Source organism: Nicotiana attenuata, chromosome 10 (genome assembly GCF_001879085.1).
Source record: "Nicotiana attenuata strain UT chromosome 10, NIATTr2, whole genome shotgun sequence".
Lineage (NCBI taxonomy): Eukaryota > Viridiplantae > Streptophyta > Magnoliopsida > Solanales > Solanaceae > Nicotiana > Nicotiana attenuata.
In genome coordinates this window covers 48,202,358-48,217,483 of record NC_031998.1, presented here as the reverse complement: position 1 = coordinate 48,217,483, position 15,126 = coordinate 48,202,358, and positions in this window count along the sequence as shown.

Below are 15,126 nucleotides of genomic sequence, written 5' to 3'. Positions count from 1 at the left end.
GTTGTTCCATTCAAAGTATGGTGTAAGAGAAAATCCATGCTTTGCTCCACCATCCACGCCAGTTATCCAAGCAATGGTGACTTTCACTTCAATTGTTGAATAATAACTCGCAAGTTTGACAAATGCAATTGAAGGGTTAACAATGCATATGCAGGATCAAGATAATCAAATTGTCAAGCTGACAGATATAGTTGAAAGCATGATTGAGGGAGATTCAAGAGCACCAAGAAAGTTCCCTATGATTCAAGATAAAGGAGACTCATCTACAAGGCAGACAACGACTCCTTAAGAACTTCAGATTTCATCTGACGGGGTTATCCCCATTGACAAATTAAAAGACTTAATTATGGGAATCATCAAAGATAAGTACGATGTTGTTTTCAAGTCTTATCTCACATATGTAAAGTCATACACTGTGAGAATTGATAGTTTACATATGCTTGCAGGTTATCAACCTCCAAATTTCAACAATCCGATGGTAAAGAAAATCCAAAGCAACACATCGCACACTTCTTCGAAACTTGTAATAATGTTAGAATCAATGGAGATTATCTTGTCAAGTAATTTGTCCGCTCCTTAAAAGTAAATGCTTTTGATTGGTACACTGATCTTAAGGCTTGTTCCATCGATAGTTGGGAGCAACTTGAACATAAATTTCTCAATCTCTTCTATAGCACAAGGCGCATTGTAAGTATGGTTGAACTCACAAACACGTACCAACGGAAAGATGAACTGGTTGTTGATTTCATCAATTGATGCAGGAATGCAAGCCTCAACTGTAAAGACAGACTTAGTGAAGCTTCCGGAATAGAAATGTGTATCCAAGGAATGCATTGGAGACTTCGCTACATCCTACATGGTATCAAGCCTATGTTTTTTTGAAGAATTAGCTACATATGCTCATGACATATAGTTAAGCATGTCTTCAAGTGGAAATAAAGGACCACATATTTATGAATCTCGCAAAGGGAACGATAAACAAGAAATAAATAAAGGAGGCAAATTTGTGCCAAAGTCTGAAAACAAGGAATCAATGAATGTTAATGCCTCGCCATTAAATGTCACTACAAAAGTGAGTAAGAAGCAAAGTGTGAAGACGACGTCCTTGCTGGATAAAGCTGGCCGAAAGTTAACTCTGAAGGAAATGCAATCGAAAGAATATCAATTCTTGGACTCTAATGTTCCAGCAACTTTTGAAGAACTCCTTGAGTTGAAACTCATTGAGTTAACTGAAATGAAGAGGCCAGATGAAGCTGGAAGGACTAATAAATCCAAATTTTACAAGTACCATCGGTTGACTAGACACCCTATTGAAAAGTGCTTCATCTTCAAGGAGAAAGTCATGGACTTGGGTGAATGAAAAATCTTGCTCGAGGATGAGAAGTAAAGTTCAAATCAAGTCTCTGTCACCTTTGGTTCACTTGATCCCATTGTCCTTTGCAATTTTGCCAAAGCACATGAATATGAGGGCATCCAGACTGCATCACCGCCAAAGATGATTAAATTTGGTGACTTTGAGCCTATCAATATGAACATATCATTGTTTCTCCCTATAGTAAATAAGTAATAGAGGAGGAAGGATCTCAAGAGGAAAGTGAATCATGTGCTGGTTAAACTGATGATGAAGGTTGGATTCTTGTGACTCGACAGAGACGTTACAAGACAAATTCAAAAAGGGAGTCAAGTAAGCAATTGGATAGGGGAGAATGGTGAACATGATAAAGAATAATTGGAAGATAATAAAAATGGAGGAGAATCACAATCAAAGGCTACGTCGTCTGTCACACCCCTTTTTACCCCTAAAAAGATATATGTGTTGTGGATTGTGAGTTTAAGAGTTTTTCCAATTAAAGTGATAAATTTGAGTGGGGATTATTTTATTTATAGAGTCGCCACTTGGAATTGATTTTTGGGTGTTCCAAGTCACCTTTTATTTGAACCCCCAGTCAAAGGAAACTTTGACTCTTTTATTATTGGTTTGCAGAAAAAAAGTCCGGGTAAGGAATTCTGTTGACCGGAAAGAAGGTGTAAGGCATTCCCCGAGTCCCGTGGTTCTAGCATGGTCGCTCTTATTAACTAAAATTGGCTTGAATTAATTTTTGGATGAAACTGTGCTTTATTTGATTTTTATGTTTGCCCATGTCCCCTTTTATTGTTGATGACTCTATTAATCCCAAACTAGGACGAGTATCCCCGATCCTAGCTTACACTAACCAAGACGATTATTCCCGACCTTAGTTTGTGCGTTGTACCCAAAAGTGGAGCCTATTCGAAGTTAATTAAATAAAACTTTTAGTTACTTGAAAGAATTGAAACAAGACGTGTCCTTACGACCTTGTCATTTTATTTATGTCTTTATTCCGAAGCGAGTCTTCCCGACATCGGTTAAGACGAAATTTTTTATCTTAGTTAAGACGAATTACTATAGGGGTTAGATTATAAAAAAAAATTGTTCATCTTTATCGCAAAAGAAAGTGCCTATTTGTAGCTTAATGGTGGTAAGATAATGTATAAAAATTAGTTAATATTGAACCTACTTATAACCTTATTCTTATTGTTGTTGTTATTAATTAAAATGACGAAACTAATATAAAACTACATTTGTTCCTAAAATTTATCTAGCGCTTTTACTAATTACTAGATGTGATTAGGTAATTAAATTAATGACAAAAAAATCTATTTTTTTAGGGAAAACAAGGCAAATTAAAATGTCGAACCAACTCTATCTATTTTAAAAAAATGGTCAACTTCTTGCCAATGAAGAAATGAGCCAGCAACTATTTAGAGCTAATAAAATAAGCTGCCAAAGAAAATTTACAAAAAAAATAGAGCCGAATCACTATTGAATGCATGAACTCTTGATTATACATATATATATATATATATATATATATATATATATATATATATATATATATATATATAAAAGATCTCTCCACAAGTTAAACTAACTCATGATTCCAACTTATTTAACTATCACAGTCATTCTTAGTTTTAAAGCCTGCTAAACTAACACAAACTTATATGGAGCATGAATTAAATATGAAAATATTTTTTTACCAACTTAATGACATCTACACTGCTCCATATAACTCAAAAAGTGTCAAATGAATTATGCCAAAGTAATGCTACAAGTTGTCGCAGATTCTTCATACATGAGACAAGCACTTTACTTGTTCACATAAGGAACTTAACAGAAAGTTGTAATAGCTACGTATGTAAAGCGGAATTGAATATTAAGCCAATTATTACAGTTTTACAAGCTTAAAACACGGGTAACATGCTAAACATTCAACTATTCTAGTAAAGTACTTCAAGCATATCCAAAGAGCTGAACGGACCCATATATTCAATTATTTGATAGAAAAATCTGCATTGCAAAGTTCAAAGGTTACCTGGGTCGCAAAATTATAAAAATACAGCAGTAGAATGAGCAAGAATAGCAGCAGAAATAGCAATAAAGACAGTAGCAACTCAGTGTTAAGATAACCCAAAATAGTCAACAAGGATGCTTGAAACTAGTAGCTAACAACTTCATGAATCCCAAGAGATCCTTCTATTTCTCTCAAGGGTTTTTTTACTCTAAGAAACACTCACTAAGCTCAGAATTTTCAGCTTACTGTTTAGGTGTTCAGCTGCTCCTTTTCACTCTCAAAGTTGTATTCTTTTGCTAACTGTGTAAGAAGTGTGTTTTTTAGAGTAAAAGATATTTTTTATATCTGTGCTACCAATGTGTGATAGAGTGTCCATGTAAAGTGAGGAAAGGGTTGCCCTTAAGTAGGCAAAGAAAGTCACTTTTTGGGTAGATTTTGGTTCACCAAAAATCTTTCCAAAAAGGGACTGACTTTGTGTGCTAAACACTGTTCAAAGGCTGTCCAAAAGGTGAAAGGACAGCCTGAGAACCTGCTGTAACAGAAGCAAAGAGTCATTTCAGCCCCTCTACTGATAAAAAGTAAGCTACTAGTACTCTAACTCATGATCAAACCCATCTAATCTTCAGATTTTAACAACATCAATACCACCCTATTAATTTTGAACCAAAACAAATCACACAACTAACAATTGACAAAACAGAAACAAGACTTCAAATGGAACTAAAACTCGAACTAACTAGATTAAAACAAATTGATTTATGCAAACTAAACATAGAACAAACAACTGAATTCACAAACTAATGCTCGAAACAGAAATTAAATGAACATCGTTAAACTATCACGATTAATACAACTAAATATACGACTAACTATATAAACAATTCAACTAATCTTTTGGTTTTTCATGAAATTAACATAAATACTTAACTATTCGACCGACTAGGTCGAAGAACTAAAAATTCAAACTTAACAACTCTATATAAAATAGTCGACCGACTAAGTCGAAGAACCAAAAATCAGAACTAACACACAACAACGAACTACTCGACCGGCTAGGTCAAAGAACTGAAAGTTCAAACTTAACAAATCCACACAAAATAGTTGACCGGCTAGGTCGAAGAACCAAAAATCAAAACTAACAGACAATAACGAACTGCTCGACCGGCTCGGTCGAAAAACTGAAATTCACATTTATAATGTAACATGTAATTAAAAACTAATACTCATTGCACATAAATAACAGAAACATTAGTGGAAATTAAACCTTTAAAACTAATACTAATTGCAAAAGCAAAAAATCAAAAAAGACAAAAAAGAAGCAAGGTTTATACCAATCGAGGGTATTTGACACTGTTCGAGCCATGAGAAGATGCCGGAGATACCAAATGGTGGTTGTCCGACCTTGGGGCGCATGTTTCTTTTTGGCATACACTAAACCAATAGATTCTGCCGTCTTGCCAAAAGGAAACAAATGCCTTTGGGTCGAAAAAAAGGAAGAAAAAAAATAGAGAAACAGTGGCGACGGAAGAGGTAGCGGGCAGTGGTGGTCGCCGGAATTTCAGTCGCCGGAGTTTCGGGTTAAGACCAATGCCAAATGATAGCCCTTGTCGAGCTATATACTTCTATGTAGTCGTTGGGTGAAGGGGGTGGCTCAATATTCGCGGATTTGACAAAAAAGTGCGGCTAGGGCTTTCCTAGATCTAAAATTTGTGGAGTTTGAGGGGGTTTTGAAGGATTTTGTTTGAAGATATGGAAAGAGGAGGCTGAGGGTAGTGTATGGTGATGATTTGGGGGTGTTTGGAGGTGCTCCGCCGGCGGCGGCAATTTTCGGCCGGTGGAGCCACCATGGAGAAGGTGGCGGCGGTCAGAGGGGTTTAGAGAGAGAGGAGATAGTGAAGAGAGGTCTCTAGGGTTTGGGTAAGTGGCCAAAAAATCTGATTTTTGGCCCTTTTATTTGGAAAGGGAGATGAAATGAGCTCTGTTAGACTGAAGGGACTGAATGGACGAGATTTGTTCTCAGCTTTATTAAGTGAAACGACGTAGTTTTATTATAAAACTACGTCGTTTTGATCTAGGTCTTGGCAAACCAACATTTGGACTGGGGTCAGCTGATTTTGGCTGCCAATTTGGATCAAATTTGGCCCAATCTCTTACCCCTTATATTAAACTAGTCTATTTTAATACTAAAAATGCACAAATAAAAGGAAATTATTTTTTGGTATTTTAAAGATGCAAACTAGAACTGCCCAAATAGAGGAGAGAAATACTTTTAGTATTTTTAATAAAAATAAGATGCAAACAAAAATACATACAAATATGAGAAAATTTATTACCTGGAAGCTAAGATTGCTTTAAAATTATCTTCTCTATTTAGGAGATTAAAAGGGTGCAAAAATTAGGTATTCACATCGTCTAGTGACATTGAAAGAATTCCTGCCAAGCTGGTTACGTGTGCAAGTTTCTGTGGAGATATCAAAGCTTCGTGCTGTAAGGTAAATGAGGAAGATATAAAGAAGGAAGATCCATCATTGTTGTCGCTTCCATTGTCTGAAAAACTCATTGAGTGTCCCTTTGAGAAGTGGAGACTTATGATGCAAAAATCACATTCACTAATGATGATCTTTTTCTTGGTGAAACACACCATAAGCATCCCCTATTTATGGTTGGATTTGTGCGTGAGCAGAGAGTAAGTAGAATTTTGATTGATGATGGATCTGGTGTTAATATTCTCCCAATTCGTACGATCAAAGAGCTTGGCATACGATGGATGAACTATGTGAAAGTCGTTTGATGATTCAATGATTCAATCAAGGGGGCAAAGAGCTATAGGGGCTATCAAATTGGAAATATATATGGGAGATATGTGTTCGGGTGCATGGATGCACGTGATCGATGCAAAGACCTCATATAATATTTTCTACGAAGGCCATGGATACACGAGAGCAAAGTGGTTTCATCCACCTATGACGTACTGTGAAGATGGGGTCGAAAAGAAGATAGTTGTTGATGATAAACCTTTCACCGAGACAGAATCATACTTTGCCGATTCAAAATTTTACTTAAAAAATTATGTCCTAAAGGAGGTTAAGATTGATGATGTGATGCCGACTAAAAGTATTGCAAATAAGGCTGATGTTACGCCTGGTAAGGCAAAGATTACAGTTGAAAAAGGATCAAGTGCTTTATGATTGGAACAAGATAAATGAGTCATCTCTAAGTAAGAAAGTGACTCATATTCTTCACTATGTCCCAAAGGCAATGAAGGTTGAAGATCCTTCTTCTGAACTACAAGGTAATGTGTTAGGAGGCTTGACCTTTCCTATCAAACGAATTGATGCAATTAAGTCATCCACGATGTTGCTTAAAGGGTTTGTCAAATCATCACACCACAATTCACTTCTAAATCTAGCACTTCTTACAAAGCGCACATATGAAGGCTTTGACCCAAATGCCTAGAAGTTGTTAGCAAAAGCTGGGTATGATCTCAATGAACCATCCAAGTTAGGAAAGCTCCCACCTGAATCATCAAACCCTACTCAAAAGATGATGAAGAAAGGTAACCCTAAAGAATCACGTGACGGTTTGGGTTACAAACAACCCGTGTCAATCCATATCTCCATAAAAAGGGGCAAGTTGTAACTACATTACTGCTAGAAAAGAGTCTACGACATTTAATAAGAAACCTTCTATTTTTATCGACTTACAAAACCAAAGACCTCAGTCTTTGATAGGTTGGGACCATTGAAGAAGAAACATAAGTGTCATGAGAGTCATCGAAAGGATCCAAGCACCTGTCTTCACTATAAGGGAGATTTTGACCACATATTGTACGAGTATGGTTCCTTCTAGAATGAGGCGAGAGATAAAGCTTTTAGTTTCATGCGGAAAGGTCCTAAAAGAAAAGGCTCATACTATAGTCCATACTAAAGAAACGTGAGGAAGATGAAGAAAGTGTGGGATCATCATATCATATCACAATTCATGACGAACAAAATGCTTCTTCTCGTACAGAAGTTGAGGAAAAGTGGCTTGATATTCATGTATGTCATCACATATCTTTCAATGATGGTGATCCTCACGAAGATTAAGATGTTAAAGATGCACCACCTGAGCATGAAGAAGGGGTGAAGACAACGATTGATGCACTAAAAAAAGTCAATCTCGAGGCTATTGAAGACTTATTGAGGTTGGTTTCGTTCGTTCGTGAAGTATCTTACATTGATTTCAAGAATTGTCCCTGTAAGAAAGAAGAATGGCCAAATCTGAGTTTGTGTTGACTTTAGGGACCTAAATAACGCTTGTCCTAAGGATGAATTTCCTCTTCCCATCCCAGAGCTCATGATTGATGCCACAATTAGATATAAGGCGATGTCTTTCATGGATGGTTCGTCTGGATATAATCAAATTCGTATGGCACCGAAGGATGAAGAACTTACTGCCTTTTACACCCTTAAAGGTATATACTGCTACAAGGTAATTCCTTTTGGTTTAAAAATACTGGTGCTACATATCAACGTGCCATGCAAAATATTTTTGCCAACATGTTTCATAAAATGTGGAGTGTAATATTGACGACTTGGTGGTAAAGTCAAGGAAGAGAGATGATCACTTACAATATTTGAGGATGGTATTCGAACGGCTTCGGAGATACCAACTCAGAATGAATCTATTGAAGTGCGCCTTTGGAGTTAAGTCCTATCTGATGAAGCCTCCGATACTGGCAGCTCCCATACCTAGAAAACCTTAAATATTATACATTTCAGCACATGAAAGGTCAGTCGGAGCACTTCTGGCTCAAGGAAACAATGAAGGCAAAGAAAATGCACTTTATTACTTGATTAGGATGATGACGCCAAATGAGATCAAGTATTCACCTATTGAGAAGTTATGTTTGGCACTTGTCTTCTTTATTCAGAAGCTAAAGCATTACTTCCAAGCTCATGTTGTGTGACTCGTCTCAAGAGCGAATCCTATTAAGTTTGTCATGTCTAAACATGTCCTAAGTGATCGATTAGCGAGATGGTACCTTCAATTTCAACAATTTGAAATTTTGTATGTTCCTCATAAGGCGGTAAAAGGAGAAGCGTTAGCAGACTTCCTAGTTGACCATCCAATTCCAGATGATTGGGAGTTATTTATGAATTGCCTGATGAAGATGCAATGGTCATAGAAATTCAACCTAGGGAGATGTATTTTGATGGCATGCACATCGTGATGGAGTTGGCACTAGAATAGTATTTATCACTTATCACGGAGAAGTTTTGCCATATTCTTTCACTCTACCACAACATTGCTCCAATAATGTTGCTGAATATTAAGCGTTCTTGAAATGGTTGTGGCTATAAAACAATTGCAACTACAAGTTTTTGGAGACTCCAAGTTAGTGATCAATCAGCTTTTGGATAGCTATGAGGTCAAGAATCCAGAGTTGGTCCCATAACACAAATATGCTTAGAAATTGGTAAATTGGCTTGGAGAGGTAACTATTCAACACATGCCAAGAAAGGAATATAAGAGAGATGATGCATTAGCAGCCATAGCTTCTACATTAGTTTTACCTGATCAAACTCAAGTCACTATTTGCCAAAGATTGGTAGTTCCCCTACCAAATGACTATGAAGAAGAAGAAGAAAGAACAGTTGAGCATGTTGTCACCGTTCTTGAGGTTGTAATTGAAGATCGGCGACAACTATTAATCGATTATCTTTGTTATGGGATACTGCTAGAAAATCCCCAGAGGAAGACAAAAACTTGAAGGAGAGCCCCTCATATTCTTTATTACAAAGATACACTCCATAGACAATCATTTGATAGAGTGCTTTTACGTTATTTGGGGGCTGATGAATCTCTTCAAGCCCTGCAAGAAGCACATTCTAAAGTATGTGGAGCACATCAATCTGGGCCAAAACTTCATTTTCATATAAAAAGAATGGGGTATTATTGGCCAACCACGGTGAAAGATTATTTAGATTACGCTCGAATGTGTAAAGCTTTCCAATTCCATGCTAATTTCATACATCAACCACCTGAAGTATTGCACCCAATTGTTGCCTCTTGGCCATTTGATGTTTGGGGTTTGGATGTTATTGGTCCATTTCCAAAGTCTTCTGGTGGACATTTATACATTTTTGGCAGCAACTGATTATTTCTCGAAGTAGGATGAAGTTGTTTCTCTTAAGGAAGTAAAGAAGAAAATGTGGCTAATTTCATCCAAGCCAATATTATCTATCATTTTGGCATTCTTCAATATATATTGATGGATAATGGTAAGCCATTTGATAACAAGTTTATGAATAAAATATTTGACCTTTTTCTGCCTCAATCAAAGCAATTCCTCCATGTATTATGCTGCTGCCAATGGGCTTGCTGAAGCATTTAACAAGACATTCTGCAACTTGTTGAAAAAGTTTCTCTAAGTCTAACAGAGACTGGCATGAGAGAATGGAAGGAGCTTTTCGGGCAAAGAGGACCACATATCTCACACCAACACTTGCGACTCCTTATTCACTTGTTTATGGAGTTGAAGCAGTCCTTCCACTAGAGCGTCAAATCCCATCGTCGCGGATTTCCATTCAAGAGGAACTCACTGATGAAGAAAATGCTCACTTACTCCTTGAAGAGTTGGAAGATCTTGATGAGAAGAGGCTAGAAGCTCAACAAAGCCTTGAATGTCATCAAGATCGCTTGTCTCGATCTTTTAATAAAAGGGTTCGCCTTGGACCCTTCCAAGTGGGTGACCAAGTTCTTGTGGTGAAAAGACTTATTATTGTCGCTCGCCGATCTGGAGGCAAATTCTCTGCTAAGTGGGATCGACCATATGTTGTACAAGAGGTATACTCAAGTGGTGCTTACAAGATAGTTGACTCAGAGAGTTTGCGGATTGGACCCATCAATGGAAAATTCATGAAGAGATACTATCCTTGAAGAAAATAAATATGCTCCTTGACGCACGAGCATAAACTGCATGTTACTCCTGGCCCGCAAGAGTATAAACTGTGTACGGTCCAAAAAAGTTTCCGCTAGATTAAAAACCTCGAAAGAGGCTGTCTAGGTAAAAGTTAGGACATTAAAAAAAAGTCCACTAGGTTAAAAGCCTCAAAACATGCAGCCTAGGTAAAAGTTAGGACGTTAAAAAAAACGTCCGCTAGGTTGAAAACCTCGAAAGAGGCGGCATAGACAAAAGCTAGAGTTTCATTCTAAGTTCAGTCATATGAGTTCAAAAAAATACATATTACCCAAGGCATTATTCAAATGAAGTATGATGAAATGTAATTCACTTGATTGACACTTGAAAATTAGGTGTACATGTATTCTTTTATTGAACTCTCTGTCTTATCAAATATTGATAGCTCAATGGGGGCAAGCCCTCCATGTCAAATTGAGGTCTCTGATGGAATGATTGTAGTATTTTAGTAAGAGGCTAAATCTTCAAGTTGAAGCCTCCAATTCTAAGTCAAGTAGATTTTATCAAGTGTGTTACATCATCAATTTGAAGTATTCAATCCCGCTAGGTCTTAAAATTGCACTCTTCAAGTCTGCCAAATCTTTAAATCCATAAAGTATTAAAAAAAGCTCACTTGTTTTGAATTACGGTATGACTTGATCCTCTTCACCGAGGTACGTAGGAAGCTTAGAGTTTCATTCTAAGTTTAGTCACATGAGTTAAAAATATATTTCACCCCAAGTGTTGTTTGAATGATTTATGATCCACTTGACTAAGCTCTTGAAAATCAAGTCTACATGTATTCTTTGTTTGGATTTTGATGCCTTGTCAATCGTTAATGATTCAATGGGGGAAAATCTCCACGGAGAATTGGTTTTGTTGATGAGAATTATAGTCTTTAGTAGGCTACGAAGTCTTCAAGTACGCTAACTCTTCAAGTCCGTTAACTCTTTAAGTCGAAGTCTTTAAATCTACAAAGTTCTTAGGTCGAAACCTTCAAATCCAACAAGTGCAAGTTGAGGCTTTCAAATCACCAAGTCTTCAAGTTGAAATCTTCAAAGCTACCGAGTCTTCAATTTGAAGTCTTCAAAGTCTTTTGCATGAGGCCTTTATATCCACCAAGTGCAAGTTGAGGTTTTCAAATCACCAAGTCTTCAAGCTGAAATCTTCAAATCACCAAGTCATCAAGTTGAAACCTCTAAGTCTGCCAGTTCTTCAAGTTGAACCCTTCAGATTTAACTTTCATGTTAAATTCTACAAATCCACCAATCTTCAAACTGAAGTCTCCCAATTTGCCAAGTGAAGTTGAAACATTCGAATTCGCCAAATCTTTAAGTTGAAATCTTCAATTCTATGAATTCTTCAAATTGAATCATCAAGTTAATGTCTTCAATCCACCAAATCTTCAAGTCGAAGTCTTTAAATTCGTTAAGTCCTCAAGCAAAAGTCTTCAAGTCTACCAAGTCTAAAAGGTTGAGGACTATAAGTATAACTCTTCCGAGCCAACAAGTCTTCAAGTGAAAGCCAACCAGAATCCACCAATATAGTCTTGAATTCTTGAAATTGATATAGCCTTCAATTCTTTAGTAGGAAGCTTCAGTATATCTCTAAGTATGTGGTAGAAGCGTTTGATATAGTCTGCACCTTCTTCAAATATCTATATATTGAATTCTTTGAAGGAAGGTTTTAATGCATCTTCAAATATTCAACCATAAGTCTTTAACATGTTGGATTGTATAATTTGATTTATCTTGGAGAAAGAGGATTTTCAACATTGAGGTTTTTTTACTAAGTGAAGTCTCTTTTAAGTTGATTTCCTCTTCTACATGCAAAAGAGAAGGGAGAAACATATCTACATAAAGGAGATCGTAAAATTACCTGTGAAGATTGATATTGAAGAGATGCTTTTGGGGGTCAACTTCTTCAAAAAATTATGCCTATGCCATCTCTGATTTGTTTATCTTGAAATGAGGACCAGTTTCCCTTCCTTTACACCCTAAAGTTAATTTTTTTGGCGGCAAAGTAAAGTCTTCGGCTTAGATGGTATAATGGTCTTTGCTTTGGATAAAGTAAAGTCTTTGGCTTTGATAGTATAATGGTCTTCGTATTAGATAAAGTAAATTCTTTAACCTTAGATAGTATAATAGTCTTGGCATCGGACAAAGAAAAGTCTTTGCCGCGGAAGTTGTAATGGTCTTTGCTTTGGACAAAGTAAATACTTCAACCTGGGCGGTGTAATGGTCTTCGCATCAGACGAAGTAAAGTCTTTAGCCCATGCATTGTAATGGTCTTTACTTTGGATAAAATAAAGTCTTCGGCTTAGACGGTGTAATGGTCTTTGCTTCGGATAATACTACTAGAAATCTGCCAAAAATTGTCCACCAAAACCGACCAAAATCGGTCAGTTATATAGAAAAAGCGACCGATTTTCGACCGCTTTTAATTCATCATAACAATAGTGGTTGCTATGGTATTGCGGCCGAAGACGGTCGCAATTTTCCGACTGAAGTCGGTCGGTTAATTCAACCGTTAGTTGACCACTTCAACTGACAACTTTTGTTGGAAAAATAAATATACCGACCGAAATCGGTCGGTATTATTTAAATTATTTTTTATTTATTTTTCAAAAAGCGACCAACTTCGGTCAGAAATATAAATATATGATAATGTTTCGTTTCTTTGCAAATTTTAACAGGCCGACCGAAATCAGTCGGAATAATTAATAAATAAATAAAGTTATTTTTGACCGACTTCGGTAATTTCAAATTTCTGCAGATTTCACATTGAAATTACTGACCGAAGTCGGTCGAAAATTATGAATTTTTGGGTTTTAATATGAGCATTCCGATCGAAATCGGTCGGTTTTCTGGGTAAAAACCTGGCAGAGTATGCCTGCTTTTAAGCTACACCACCTGTCAAACAACCAATAACCGTCCTATAATGGCAGCATTACATTGCTCCATTCAACCACAATTGACCAATAACAACAACAATTAACCAACAACAACCACAACAACAACAACAATTAACCAACAACAACCACAGCAACAATAACAATTAACCAATAACAACCACAATAACAACGCTAATAACAATCACAACCACAACAACAATGCTAATAACAACCACAACCACAACAACAATGCTAATAATAACCACAACAACAACGCCAACCACAACAACAACAATACAAATGTTCAATAACAAAATAATATTAATAATACAATCATCATTCAAAACTATTCCAACTAAATATTCACAAGTTCAAGACTTTGTTTAGCAATACACACCATTCAATAAGTGTTTTGTATTGCATCATCTCCATCTTCACTACTAGAAGCTTCATCGTCGGCATGGTTCGAAGGATCACGATGAGAAGGATTAGCATCTAGGGAAGGCTCACGAGACCGGGGAATAGGGAAAGCACCACTAGCAAGAAGATTGACTAGCTTACCTTGAAGGAGATTAAATTGTTGCTCCCTCTTTTCTAGCTGAACTTGAAGGGTATCAAATTGTTTTTCTCTCTTTTTTTCTCTGTCCTTTGTCTCTTCAAGCTCTGCTGTCAGCTTTCCGATCTTCTTCTCCATAGACGAGATAGTCGACCTATCAATTGCCTCGCCTTGGGCAGAAGTCCCTATACCTTGCTATCCATCCCTATAGCCGAAATGATCTCTCTAGTAGGCCATATGCTATCCCCTTTTTAGGAACACCGACAACATCCCATTATATCTTCTGTGCTTCTTCGTTTGAAATGGGTGGTCGCTCGCCTTGCTCATTCGGTTGCAAGCTCTGAGTGTACTCCTCCACATTAATCTTGTAGCGACCCTTTATTTAGAAGATAGAAAATTATTAACTATTTAATATTATAAACATTAATTTCAAGTTATAGTAGTTACGAAACTTATATATGTAGTCTCCGCCCGATCCTCGACCTATCTACTTGGATTTGTCGGTGCCTTCTTCTTCTTCTTCTTCTTCCGGATGTGAGTCTCCAAGAAGAACTCATCATGAGTCATCTTCCTCCCATATATTTTTTCCTACAAATATAATAAAAAATGTTAATTAAATTAAAATACAAAAATATAGTTTGATAAAAATAGAATTAAATATTTTAAGAAATTACTAGTAGTCTCCTCGTGGTCCCCATGCTCCTTGCGCCCACACAGTGCAAGGAGCCACCCTTCTCAGATGCTCGGGTCTTCTTTCCCTGTTCACTCTTCTTCTCGAACTTCTCAGTGGTCCACTGTAACGACCCAAACTGTAGGGCCACGACAGGCACCCGGTGCCTTAATCAACTGAGTACCAACGTAACATATCCTTCTTATCATACCATCATGGGTAAATGGGCCAGAAGGGCCATCATGAGATAACCAGAAAAAACCATAAGGGAATGCTAGACATAAGACGACCCAACATGATATAAAAACTTATACATGTGACATACGGGCCTATAAGGCCGACATGATCATTTGTATACTCAAAACATAGGCCGACAAGGCCATACAAGTATCTATATACATGACATCCGTCTACAAGCCTCTAAGAGTACATAAACATCATAAAGGTTGGGACAAGGACCCGCCATGTCAATCAATACATGTCCAAATCATACTGACAAAATATACAACTCCGGAGCGAGTGGAGTGCACCAACACCTTCCGATGAGCTGACAACCTACTAAGAGGACTGTCAACCTGTCTATCAGGACCTGCGAGCATCAAACGCAGCATCCCCAGGCAAAAGGAACGTCAGTACAAATAAAGTACCGAGTATGCAAGGCACGAAAGTAGTATATAAAAGACATGAAGA